The following is a 13005-nucleotide window of genomic DNA, read 5'->3' as shown; positions in this document are numbered from 1 at the left end:
AGCACACCTGTAATCCTGGTTTGAGAAACAGAGGCAGAAAGATCCCCACGTCCAAGGCTAGTAGACTGGGCTGCAAATACACACACACACACACACACACACACACACGCACGCACGCACACCACACATGGCACAGAGTGGCTCATAGTGGGGTCAATTTCTGAAGATGAACCCTTGCACGTAAGCAAATGACTTCCCAAGGGGCAGGGCTCCATGCAGGGGAGGGCTCAGTAGGAAAAATTAAACAAGATAAATAAATACATAGGTTGGCATTTATTTAAAAATAAATACCAGATCTTCCAAATCCAAGGCTCCCGTCCCTGATTTAGGATTTTGCCTTTCTTAAGTGTGTATGTTGGGAGGCTATGGAACTTTGTTCCTTGGCTCTCTGGGTTTCGTATTAAGTGGTGATTGACACTTAATTCTTATTTAGCACATGTTTTTAAGACAAGCCTCTTTGTATTTTGTTGTGATTTTGAAATCTCTGGGGGTGAAAATCATCCCTGTATGTGAAAGTCTCTGTGTTATCTGTGACAGTCTCGTGTTACTGGGTTCCATCTTGTTAGGCAAATTAGAGTGCACAGCAACAAGCAGTAAAACTGACCCTTGTCACTGATAAAGGAAAGAGAAATTGCTACAATGATCCAAGGATAATTAATTTCATTGGCAGCCTTCCCCTAAGAATCTCAGCCCAAACTTCTTAGGGGAGAAAGTAAGGTGATTATAAATTCCGTACGGAGTGGAGAGCATCCAGACACTCGGGTGGATAAGGGATGTATCTGGCATGGACCCTGAGCTCCCTTGCCAAATTTGAAATCTGTTGTGTAGTTGTCTTTCTAGCTCTTTTTCCTCTCGTGAGATAACGTGTAGCTCTCTAAAAGGATCTGCCTCATATAAAGGAGGAACACAGTGAAAGCAGTAAGGGTTCGTGAGTTGACTTCTGGGCGGCGATCATGTAAGCTAGGATTCTCCTGGGTGAAAGTTAGGGAGACTCATTACCAATTTACTCAAGGCAGCGGGAAGAGTACATTCTAGGAGGGGAAGGAAAAAGAAAGTAGAAGCAGGATGGGTGGGTAGGGGGCAAGAGGGAGAGGGAGGGTAGAAATTTGAGTCTTATGAGAACCGAGAGCCAGGAAGGTTTGGGAGTCCATCCTTTCAGATTCCCAGATTCAGCCTTTTTATCTCTCAGTGTCTGCCTGTTCTTGCTCTTTCTGGTATTTGTGACTTCCGTTTGGCTATGGGATACATAGGCTGAGCAAGGCAATGCAAAAACTCAGAAGTCTGAAATGCTACAAAACAGAAAACATTGAATATCAACATGATAACACAAAGTTAAAAAAAAAAAAAAAAAAAACCACCTCACACCTGACCTCCCTGACAACTTGAAGTCAAAAAGTAGGCACACTGAGCACAGTATGAAACGACCTTTAGACTGTGTGCATGAGGGCAGGTGAAGCATACATTTGTATTGAGCAGTACATTTCACCCCCAAGGGTCCTAGCTGTTTTCTCTGTCTGTGACAAGACACTAAAAACAGCTTATACATCCTGATCGGCCTATCACTGATGGAAACCAGAGCAGGAACTCTGAAAACAGAACATCTGTGACGTTGTCTACAGCAGCGTGTACCTCGCATGCAACTAACTCTTTGTTGTCTCTGCATAGAAATGTTGATCTTGCGTCCAAAGACCACATGAAACTGTCATCATTGTCGTAATAATTGATCTATAGTTTTCAGGATTTTGTCTTGGATGATGATTGTGTCGCCTGTGAAAAATGATCTCTTTGTTTCTTCTTCTGTATTTGTGTGTGTGTGTGTGTGTGTGTGTGTGTGTGTGTGTTTATTTCTTTGTCTCTCATCATGGAAGTGGTGAGAATTTCTTGTGTGATGGTAGCAGGTTAAGTACCCACATTCACATTTTATTCTTAAGTTTAAGGAGGACGTGCTTAACGTTTTGGTGTGGGAATTTTGCACAAACTGTTCTGTTAAGAAAGGTCTGCGTAGCTAGGCGTGGTGGCACACACATGTAACCCCAGCACTCAGGCAGGCAGAGGCAGGCAGATTGCTGTGAGTTTGAGGCCAGCCAGGTCTACAAAGCCAGTTCAGGACAGCCAAGGCTACACAGAGAAAAGAAGGAAAGGAAAAAGAAAAAAGGAAAGGAAAGAAAAGAAAAGGAAAAGCAAAGAAAAGGAAAAGGGAAGGGAAGGGAAGAGGAAGGAAAGGAAGGGGAGGGGAGGGAAAGGGAAAGGGAAAAAAGAGAAAAAGGGAAAAAAGGGGAAAAGGGAAAGGGAAAAGGAAAAGAAAAAGGAAAGGAAAAAGAAGGAAAGGAAAAGAAAGAAGAGGAAAAAGGAAAGGAAAGGAAAGGGAAAAGGAAAAGGAAAGAAAAGGAAAAGAAAGAAGGAAAGGAAAAGGGAAAAAGGAAAGGAAAAGGAAAAAGGAAAGGAAAGGAAAGGAAAAAAAAAAAAAGTCTGTGTTATAGTTGGGAGTATGGAATGTCCCGAATAGGTTCATCTGCTTCCACACTCCCTCCCTAGCTGTGGGTGCTGTTGGGAAGATACAAACCTTCACGGCCACACTTGCTGCTGTCTGCTTCCTGTTTACAGATGCACCGTGATAAGCAGTTCCTGCACCTGCCACCATGTGTTTCTCATCACAACGCCAAACCCTTTCTCCCTTAAGTTGTGTTTTTTTAGGGCATTTTAATCACAACAATAGAAAATAAACAAATATAGTTTCACTCCTGATTTATGAACAGATGTGTGTACATGTTACATATTCTCTGGAATCTGTAACACAGTGGATTATGTTAATAGAATTTTCATTATTTTTGTTTTGTTTTGAGACAGGGTTTCTCTGTGTAGTCTTGGCTGTCTTGGACTTGCCCTGTAGACCAGCCTGGCCTTGAACTCATAGAGATCCACCTGCCTCTGCCTCTCTGAGTGCTGGGATTACAGGCATGCACCACCGTACCCTGCTTAACAAAATTTCTTAATGTCACCAAACCTTGAGCTTGTGGCTGTAAAACAGCTCAGCTGCCGTAGTCATGTGTAATAAGTGTGCTGTTGAATTCCTAATACTTGTTTAGCGTTTTCCATCAGCAACTGTGAGTGAGGTTAGCTTGTGTTATTCTTTTTTGGTAGTGCTCTTATCTCAATCGGCTATCAAAATGTATAGTGCTCTCAGGACTAGATAGATGGTAAAGAAGATAACCAGTTTTCTGAACAAGCATGGGGCCCTATGCTCATATCCCTAGGACAGCCTCCCACCCCCCCCCCCAAAAAAAAAAAAAAGCCAGGTAGCTATAATGCCAACTGTAATCCTAGGTCCCAGGAGACAGACACAGGGGATCCAATACGCTAGCTGAATCAGTGAGCTCTGGGCTCAAAAGAAAGACCATGCCTCAATATATACCTAATGTCAACTTTGGACCTCTATAAGCACACACACACACACACACACACACACACACACACACACACACATCCCTTACCCCTAACTCATGTGCCAACACACATTGGCACCTGCAAAAATATTATACCACCTTCACTAAATTACTTCCAAGTGTTTCTCTGTTTCTCCTGCTATCTGGAACACCTCACACGGAACTGAGTATAGAGTGGTCCGTCCCTTGAATATCTGGCACAGATAGCCGTGGGTCACACAGGCCTTGTGGTTTCTTTCTAAGAACATATGAGATGAATGGTTTTGCTTCCTCGACGGCTCCTTAGAGTTCTTCCTTCTTCTTGGGTCTGTTTTGGCAATTTCTATTTTTCTCTAATATTTCCATTTCTTCTTCGTTTTCATTTTTCCTGGCAGAAAGTTCACAACTCCCTCTTATCCTTTTAATTCCTGGTGTATCTGTAAATATGACTACTCTGTCATTTGTTTCTCTCCTTCATCTTGTCTTTGAACTTATTTTTACTTATTGTTTAAGTCATAAGCTCCTCTCTGTTCTTTCTATTGTATCTGTCTTTTCTGTTCTGTAGATTTTTTTTTTATTATTCTATTTTCTTCCAGCTTCTTTGAGTTTATTTTCCTACTTATAGTATCTTCCTAAAATTTTTGTAATTTAGTTTTTTTGTACATGTGTGTGGTATGTATGAGCATGACTATGTGGGTGTTCTCAAGTGTGCTGGTATACATGTACATACATGTGGAGGCTCAAGACTCACTGCTGTCCACCTTACACATTTTGGAAGGCTCTCTTGCTGAGCCCGGAGCCCACTGCCCCCTCTAGTCTGGGTAGTCAGTTTGTTTCGGGATTCCTTGTCTCTTTGGGAGTCACAGAGCCAACATGAAAGCAGGCCAGCTCAGCTGTAATCTGAGATTTGGATTATACCCCATTACAGGTGGGCTGCCAGGCTTTGATGTGGCTCTGGGGATCTGCCTTCTTCTACTATCGAAACTTAAGCCTTATTAATTTTCTCAACTTCTCTCTTGTTTTTTTTTTTTGAGATTTATTTATTTATTATGTATATAGTGTTCTGTCTGCATGTATACCTGCTCACCAGAAGAGAGCCCCAGAACTCATTATAGATGTTTGTGAGCCACCATGTGGTTGCTGGGATTTGAACTCAGGACCTCTGGAAGAGCAGTCAGTGCTCTTAACCTCTGAGCCATCTTTCCAGCCCCAACTTCTCTCTTGTTATAAGCATTTAATGCTACAACTCTCTTTGGAAATACCACTTTGACATTATCAACTGTGGTTTAATGCAGAAAACTTCATTAATTCTAAATATATTTTAATTTCCACCATGGCTTACTGACTCATATATTTCTTGAGTGCTTTTTTAATTTCCTGATGTCTAATACTTAAAGATGGAAATGTTTGGCTGTTATTAATTTTAATTTGTGTCAAGGAGTCCATCTTTGTACTTGGCATTACCTAACATAAATTCTGACAACAGCCATACAAGATAGAACTAGCGTGACCCCAGTACTGTGTATGTATGTGAATCATGGGTCACAGGGCATTTTAGCGATTTTACCAACACAGCAGAGCAGCTGAGCAGACAGGTCACAGGTTCGAACTCAGGCCATTCAGCCCAGGATTAACCATTACACAGTCATTGTTTCCTTTACTGTTTTTGTTGATATAATGACTATTCTTTATTCTTTTTTTTTTTTTTCTGTTTAATTCTACCACAGTGAGAGAACACGGCCAGTGTAGCACAGACTTTCAAAAACTTGTGATCTACACTGAGTGTGGTCAGTTTTCAGCTCCATCTCACATACACTGTTATCTGCTGTAGTCTCTGAGGTGACCAGTGGCCCAAGCTTGCTGGATATTGACTCCTCCTTCCGCGTTATCTCAGATGTTGATCGTAGTGAAGTTTGTTATTAGATCAACCACACAGTTAGGCTTGCCTTATCTCCTGGTGAATTAGGCCTTTGAGTTTTAGATAGTGACTCTCTTTATCCCTAACAAGGCCTTCAGGTCGGAGTATGGTTCAGACCCGAGAGCTGTGGTTTGGAATTCTGGAGGGTAAACTCCTCTCCACTTGCTGCTGGAGCTGCAGCTAAGAAATCCTCCACCTTCTTGGGTGAGCACAGGGTTTTGGAAGATGTTTCTCAAGCATGTTTTTGATGATTTCTATTAGAACCATCTGCTTTCCTCTCCTGTTGATACCTGGCTTGTAAAGTCACCATGCATTCCCAGTGACTTTGTTCAAGGGCTCCTTGCCTGCTCCAGACTACAGTAGCATTCTCCATGGTAGAGTTTCTTCCTGGGTGTCCCTTTTCTCAGCTTTCGGGGTTCTGTGCCTCACAGCCAGCTTCCCTCTCTGCCACTCTTCTCTCTAAACTCTTGAGGTTACTTGGCATCTCCCTCTTTCCTCTTCTCTGTGTGAGGTCCCCTTAGATTCCACATCTTTGCAGAGTGAGTGGTCTTTTTCATCCCAGACTTGTCACTTCTCTAGATTCTCTATACCCAAGGGCCACTGAGACCAGTCCGCTAGGAGCTCACGGTGACTCCCACATTGACATAGATTTCAACGTGCCCGCCCCAGCCTCCACAGGAAAGCCCTTTTGGTGAAGCAGCTTCCCTCTTTGTCATGTGGCTGATGTTCTCAGGTACTGTTCATCTTTGTTCTATTTACCTAATCTCTCTCACTTGCCTGGCAATTGCCACACAGGCCAAAGATCCTCTTGTCTCTGCTTCCCCGGCAAGGGGATTAAGAGCACACTGTGCTGTTTTGTTTGTTTCCATGGGATCTGGGGATCTAACCTGGGTCCACAGGCATGCACAGCAAATTCTTTACTGGCTGAGCCATCTCCCGGGTCATCTTACCACAGATTTCTAAAAACCGGTTTTATTGTACTGGTCTACCTAACGATGTTTGTCTCTTTTGAGGATAGGACCATGTCTGATTAATTATGGACAGCCTGGTATCCACACCACAGGGCAGACATTGAGGGACAAGATGAGTTCTGAGAATGTAATGAAAGAGCAGAGGAGTCACTTCAAAACACGAGGGCAGAATGGGCCAGCTCATCACCAGCTCTGTTGGACCTAGACAGGAGTCAGAGGACTCAGCCCAGATCTGGGCCACCTCCAGAAGGGTTACGGTCCATCTCCACACTCTTCCTCTTGCCTGTAGGAGTGAATGGTGGAGGCATGCAGAAACGATATCAACACAGCTCGAAGACAGTCCCCTGGCTGGGAGGGTCTATTCCTATGTGTTTTCCATTTGCCCTCTCCTAACAAATAAGACGGATTGCATCTGTTTCTTCTTTAAATTAACACAAATTTACCCTTAGTTTGTTTAAAAAGAGGGAAGAAAGCCTGTTTCTAATTTGTTCTGATACATTTATTAAATGTAAGCATTCAGTAAAAAAAAAAAAAAAAAAAAAAAAAAAAAAAAAAAAAAAATTCAGAGATGTTGAAAACAGCAGGAAAATATTAAACTTTCAAAATGCGGAGCTTGAATCATAAAATCTGTTTCATGGGCTTTCTCTGAAATGGGACATAACCTCAGTGGCATTTGCAATTAGCTGCTGAGAGGTCGACGGAACCCAGAGGGCTAGAGAGGGTGGCACATCCCCCAACATGCTTCCTCTTCTCACAGATGAGATTCTGGGCTGTGTCACCCACTGAGGACTCTGTTGGCTTTCAGAGCACGGGTTTAGAGTTCCCTTTGTTTAGTCCACGTTTCTTCCTTTCATTCTCTGTTGTTTTATTAAGAGTGAATTCAGCTAATGGAAACTATTACTCACTTTTAGCAGATGACTTTTTCTTCCCCCCAGTCCGTTCTTTCCCATTCTCCCCTATAAACCCCACTAGGAATATATAAATGAATGCCCCACTTGGGAGTCCCAAATAGAAGGAAGAAAGACTTCACTCTATAATAAAGCCCAAAAGCACTGTTGAATAGCTGAGAGAAGGGTTCCCTCAGATGCCAGAAGATTTATTCGTATCCATGTTATTGATACATAGATGGATTATAAACACCAGCATGTATTTGGGAGATTCTGTGTATGTGTGTACATGGGGTATGTATGATATATCTATATGGATGAAAAAAGTCCTCGACAGAATGTTAATAAACTGAATTAGACAGCACTTTAAAAGATCATTCCCCACGACCAAGAGAAATTTATTACAAGGATGCAAGGCCAGTTTGATGTATGCAGATCAATAAATGTGACATCACAGTACCAGAGCGTACAGTGACAACATACGATCATTGTCACAGATATAGAAGACAGTGCTTGACAACATTCAGCATCTCTTCATGACCAAAACTCTGCAAATTAGGCATAGAAGGAAAAGTACTTCCATCCATTGAAGTCAACACGACAGACTCATAGCTAATGTGCAGAAAGGGGGAAAGTTCGAAGATTTTCCACTAAGATCTGGGATAAAACAAGGAAGCCCATTTTCACCCATTTAGTCCACACAACCTTGAAGTGTTAACTTGAGAAACTAAACAAGAGAAAGAAATAAAGGGACATCCAGATTGGAAGAAGGAAGCTAAATTGATCCCATTTGCTGGTGACAGCTTATGTAGAAAAACCTGCAATAAAATACTTAATAAATATTCCACAGAGTTGCAAATGAGCTTAATAGAGTGTCAGGACATAAAATCAAACACAAAATTAGCAGCGCTTCTGCATATTGATACAAAGCTATCTGAAAAGTAAAGAAACCAATCTCAGATATAATAGCTACCAAAAAATAAGGAGGAATAAATTTAGCTTAAGTGTAAAAAGAAAACCCTCTACCAAAAAGCAAAACAAAACAATGAAACAGTGGTGAAAACAACTGAAGAAAGCACAAAACCAGAAATGAAGCCCATGCTCTTGAATTGGAATAATTAACATCATTAAAATGTCCATAGGACCAAGAGTGATTTCCATGTTCACTGTACTATTTAACCAAATTTTAATGCTGTCCTTTACAGAAATGCAATGAGCATTACCCAAAACTATATGGCATAAAACAAAAAAATATCTGAGTAACCAAAGCAATATTGGCAAAAATTACTAATAGCTCAACATATCACACTGTATGGCTCCAAATCCATAGTAACTAAATAGCAAGACTCTCACATCAAAACAGAGACAGAGTGAAGAGGCAGAGATAGACCCATGCATTACAGCCAAGTGAGTTTTTGACAAATGTGTGAAGAACACCTGTGGGAATTGGCATCCAGGAAGGGGTGAAGGAGATGGAGTCACGAACCTGGGAAAGAGACTCCAGAGACCAGCGTTGAGGTGTAGAACTACTTTATTGTGCAGCAGCAAGCAATTTCATACAGCCTTTGGACCAGTAGGGAATCAACAGGAGTTCTGGGGTGGCCAATTATCCCACTGGCACTATGGGGAGGTGCCAGGCCATCAGCACCCGGAGGGGACTTCTGTAAAGATGGGGGAAGCAGCTGCCATCCTATTGTGGGCCCATTCTGAGGTTCTACTAGTTTGTCAGGATCCTCTGTTTTTGTGTTATGTGATATGCCAGCAGACATTGGCACTCCTACTATTAGAGTGTCATGGAGGCCTCCTTTACTGTCCACCGGGCCCCAGTGGAGGCTGCAGTGCCCAGAAGCACCTATGGAAGAGAGGGCAGTCTCCTCAACCAATGGGAAATGGAACGTACACACACAAAACAATTGAGACAAACAAGTCACTACTAAGAACATAAAAATGCACAGCATCATTAATCATTAGTCAAATGTAAATCAAAACTGCAGAAAGAAATCACCTCCTCCAAGAGAGAATGGCTATTACAAAAATGATGAAAGATAACAAATGTTGGTTTGGATGTGGGAAAAGGGGGATCCTTGTATGTTGTTGCTAGGGAAGTAAATTAGTTCAGTTGTTATGGAAAACAGTATAGAGTTCCTCAAAAGACTAAATATAATGCTATAATATCATCCAGAAATTCCACTGCTGTATTTGGACCCCAAATAGATGAAACCACCATGAAGAAGTCATGTCTGCACTCATGTTCATTCTGGCATTGCTTGTAATAGTCAAGGTAAAACTCAATCTATGTATTCATCAGTGAATAAAGTATGTCTATATATATGTGCATATATAATACTACACATAAATTACTCAGTCTCAGATGTTCTATTGTAGTATCAGAAAAGGGATCAAGAGATGCTCCGTGATCAAATCTAATAATAATTATCTTTGTAGGCATGTATGTATGTACGTATATACATGCACACTGTATTTTCTTTGTCTATATGCATGGCCATAAGAAGAATGAAATCCTGACATTTTACGACACTGTAGATGATCCTATGGGACGTTATGTTAAGTAGAATGATCCAGGTACATAAAGACAAGTACTGCATTATCTGACTCATGTAGAATCTAAAAAGTCCGTATTATGGAAGTGGAAAGTAGAATGGTGTGGTTCCATGTGGGGCTCTGCTGGTGAGGTTGAAGCTTAACATTTTCCAGATAGCCAACTGAGCTTGGTCTATTATGATGAACTCCCTTTCTCAGCAGGGTAACCTCTCTGAACCCTAAAATCCCCTAAGGAGTATCACATAGCCCTCAGGGAAAATTACAGGCTGGATCCTTTTCTGATAAGAAAACCTGTTTACCAAGCACCTGGGGATTCCTGGAAATACCCCACCCTATGCCAATGAGATCTTAGCTTTAAGCAAGTGACCTTTGATTGTACCTTGAGATTTTCCCCCACCCAGAGGATAATTAGGTACTGTGTTCTCCTCCTGTGATAGGACTGTGCTACTCTATATAAATGTACTACTACATGTAAATCAAGTATCCCTAGCACCTCTAGCCCCAGCAGCTCAAACACATTCACCCTTGAAATGCCTCCCACTGCCCAAGGTTTATAAATCTCTGATTTAACATGAAATAAAGGTGTTGCATAGTATGTGATACCATCAGCTTTCCTACATGGCCACCTGAGATTTGTCATTTTTTCTGAGGGAAGGAGAGTTTCCCTTCTCCCTGGAGATTCACTGCTGGACACCCAAACTGGACTGCCAGTCAAGGAGCTATCTGCCTGGCCTCTGAGAGCTTCTGGACCAGGGGTAGTAGTGGGGGTGGTGCTTGGAGGGGGCGGGGGTTGCTTGACTGCCAGTCAGTCAGCCAAGAGCGTGGTGTGCTGAACTGCCTGCACCCTACCAGCACTGTATCTCACCAGACTGCCTTCTGGCTGGTTTGGGGCATCTGTCTGTATTCTCTGCCATGCTTAGCACAGCAGCTTAACCAAGGATCTGTAACACTTTGGTATTGCCATAGGCTTTGGAATGCCTGAGCTTCCATAGCCACCTTTCATAGCCAGGAGGCCCACATGCTGCTCTGCCAGAAGTGCACGCTTCTCTTGTGGGAAGGTCTGAGTGCCTTTGGCTTCCTGATGGAAAAGAGTAAAGCGTGGGGTCAAAGGTTCTGCCTCTCTCAGGAACACCATTTTCATGCCCAAGAAGAATGAGAGATCTGTGCCAGACCTCCAGTTCATCAGGAGGTGCAGGAGAAAATATTTCTCCTGCAATTAAGTATTTACAATAAGTATTACTCTCCGTTAGCTGGGCTGCCAGTACCAAGCCAACTGGCAGTGGAGAGCTCAGGGCTCCAAAACCCAAGCCAGAAGGCAGAGAGCCTGATTCAGGTGAGTTGGTGACTGCATCAGGAATAACCACCGAAGATGAACTGTGGAAAGCAGGACGGTTAAGGCACAGAGGCTCAGCATCTCTCATCAAGCTTCAGAGCTGGGTCCCGAGGTGGCTGGCATTGGCGATTGAGATGTGAGCTCGTTCAGCAGCAGCAGTGTCAAGGTAGAAGTTTGCATCCCAAGCAAGCCTGGCTAGGCAGGTGAATTTGAAGGTTCAGTGAGGAAGCAGCGAGTCTTGGATGGTCATGGTGGCGAAATGGAGTGAAAGAGACTTTATTTCATGAATCAGGAACATTATAATCTTTGGGCAGTGGGCAGGGTTTCGGGAGCGAGTGTGTTTGATTTGCTGGGGCTAGGAGTGCCAGGGATACTTCATTTACATGTAGCAGCGCAGTCCTAACACAAGAAGGGGAACACAGTACTTAATTATCCTATGGGCAGCAGGGGGTTGGGGAAAGAAATCCAGGTACAGTTAGCACTATGGGAAAAGGTCATTGGTTGAAAGCTAGGGTACCAAGACATCTCATTAGCATGGGGAGAGTACTTCCAGGAATTCCCGGTGCACAATGGATGGATTTCTTATTGGGCCTAAGATCTTCCTTAGAAGATCTGGGGTTTTCCCCAGATCAGGTAGAGAGGAGGGAACCCAGCTGAGGAAGGGGTCCATCATTTTCCTCTGAGCTCAGGGGCTTTCTGGAAATGCCAGACTTCGACCTTAACAGCAGGTTCCCACAGAATGGTACCTACTGAAGTTCAGGGGTGGTTAATGGGGATGCAGTTGCAAGGCATTGGTCAAAGGCACAGAATTGTGGCTAGAAAAGGGAAATGGACTCTAAAGAGAGTAGTTGATATATTGTATTCTTAAAAATTGCAAAGAGTATGGGTGTTGTGTGTCTTTACCACAAAGTGATTGATGACTGTGTGAGGTGATACATTTGCTAATTAGCTAGCATTACTGTTTCACTATGTGTACATACTTAAAAATAGATTGTGCGTGATAAAAATTTTATGTTATCTGCCAATTTTTAGAGTGTGATTAAGGAGGGGGGGAGATGGTTTAGTGGTTTAGAGCATTTAGTGCTCTCAGAGAGGGCTGGAATTTGGTTGCCAGCCCCCACATGGTAGCTTATAACTGCCTGTAACTCCAGCTCCAGGTGATCCAGTGCCCTCTTTGGGCTTCCCTGGCATACATACATGCACATATGGAAATTCGAGCAAAACAGTCATATACATTAAATAAAAACAAACACATTTTTAAGAGAGAAAGGATGAAGTGCCACTGGGAGTGGGGAGATGCTGTTTGGTCTGGCTAACGTTTTTAAGGCTGAGGAGATGGCTCAGCAGGTCAGCCCACCCACTGCTCTTGTAGAGGACTCAGCTCAGTTCTCAGCACCCACATTGTAACTGCTTGCAACTCCAGATCCATGGGGTTCAGTGACCTCTTCTGGCTTCTGTGGGCACGTGCTGTCACACACACACACACACACACACACACACACACAGTAAATAAATAAATATTTTTGAAAGGAAGGAAATTTAAATAAGCAAAAAAAGAAGTAAAAAAGGAAAAGGGGATATTAGATAAGAGAAGTGAGAAAAGGTGAAGAAGCACAGGAAGTGAGACACTTGAAATAAATAGAAAGAGGAAACCAGAGACGGTAAATGTGTTGGGAGTTTTTAAGTAAATAAAATACAGGAATCCAGACAAGTGAGAAATTTGACTTAAACAAAACTGGTGAAAATAAATAAAGGAAGTGAGAACTGTGAAGTGTGCAGGGGGTAGAAAGGAATCCAGATGTGAGACGTGAGAAAGGGGAAGTGAGAAACGTGAAATATATGGGGTGAGGGAGAGCCAGACATGGGAAAAGGGAAGTGAGAACTGTGAAGCCTATGGGGTGAGGGAGAGCCA

General features: G+C 42.7%; 1 protein-coding gene across 1 annotated transcript in view; it reads left to right on the top strand.

Moving 5' to 3' along the window:
• Positions 1-13005, top strand: part of Acoxl (acyl-CoA oxidase like) — a 187415-nt gene that overhangs the window by 63787 nt on the left and 110623 nt on the right. The window lies entirely within an intron of this gene.

This window comes from Psammomys obesus, unplaced genomic scaffold, assembly GCF_907164565.1.
Source record: "Psammomys obesus unplaced genomic scaffold, mPsaObe1.curated_primary_1811, whole genome shotgun sequence".
Classification (NCBI taxonomy): domain Eukaryota; kingdom Metazoa; phylum Chordata; class Mammalia; order Rodentia; family Muridae; genus Psammomys; species Psammomys obesus.
The sequence above is the reverse complement of the archived record's forward strand: the minus strand, read 5'-3'. Positions and strand labels throughout refer to the sequence as shown.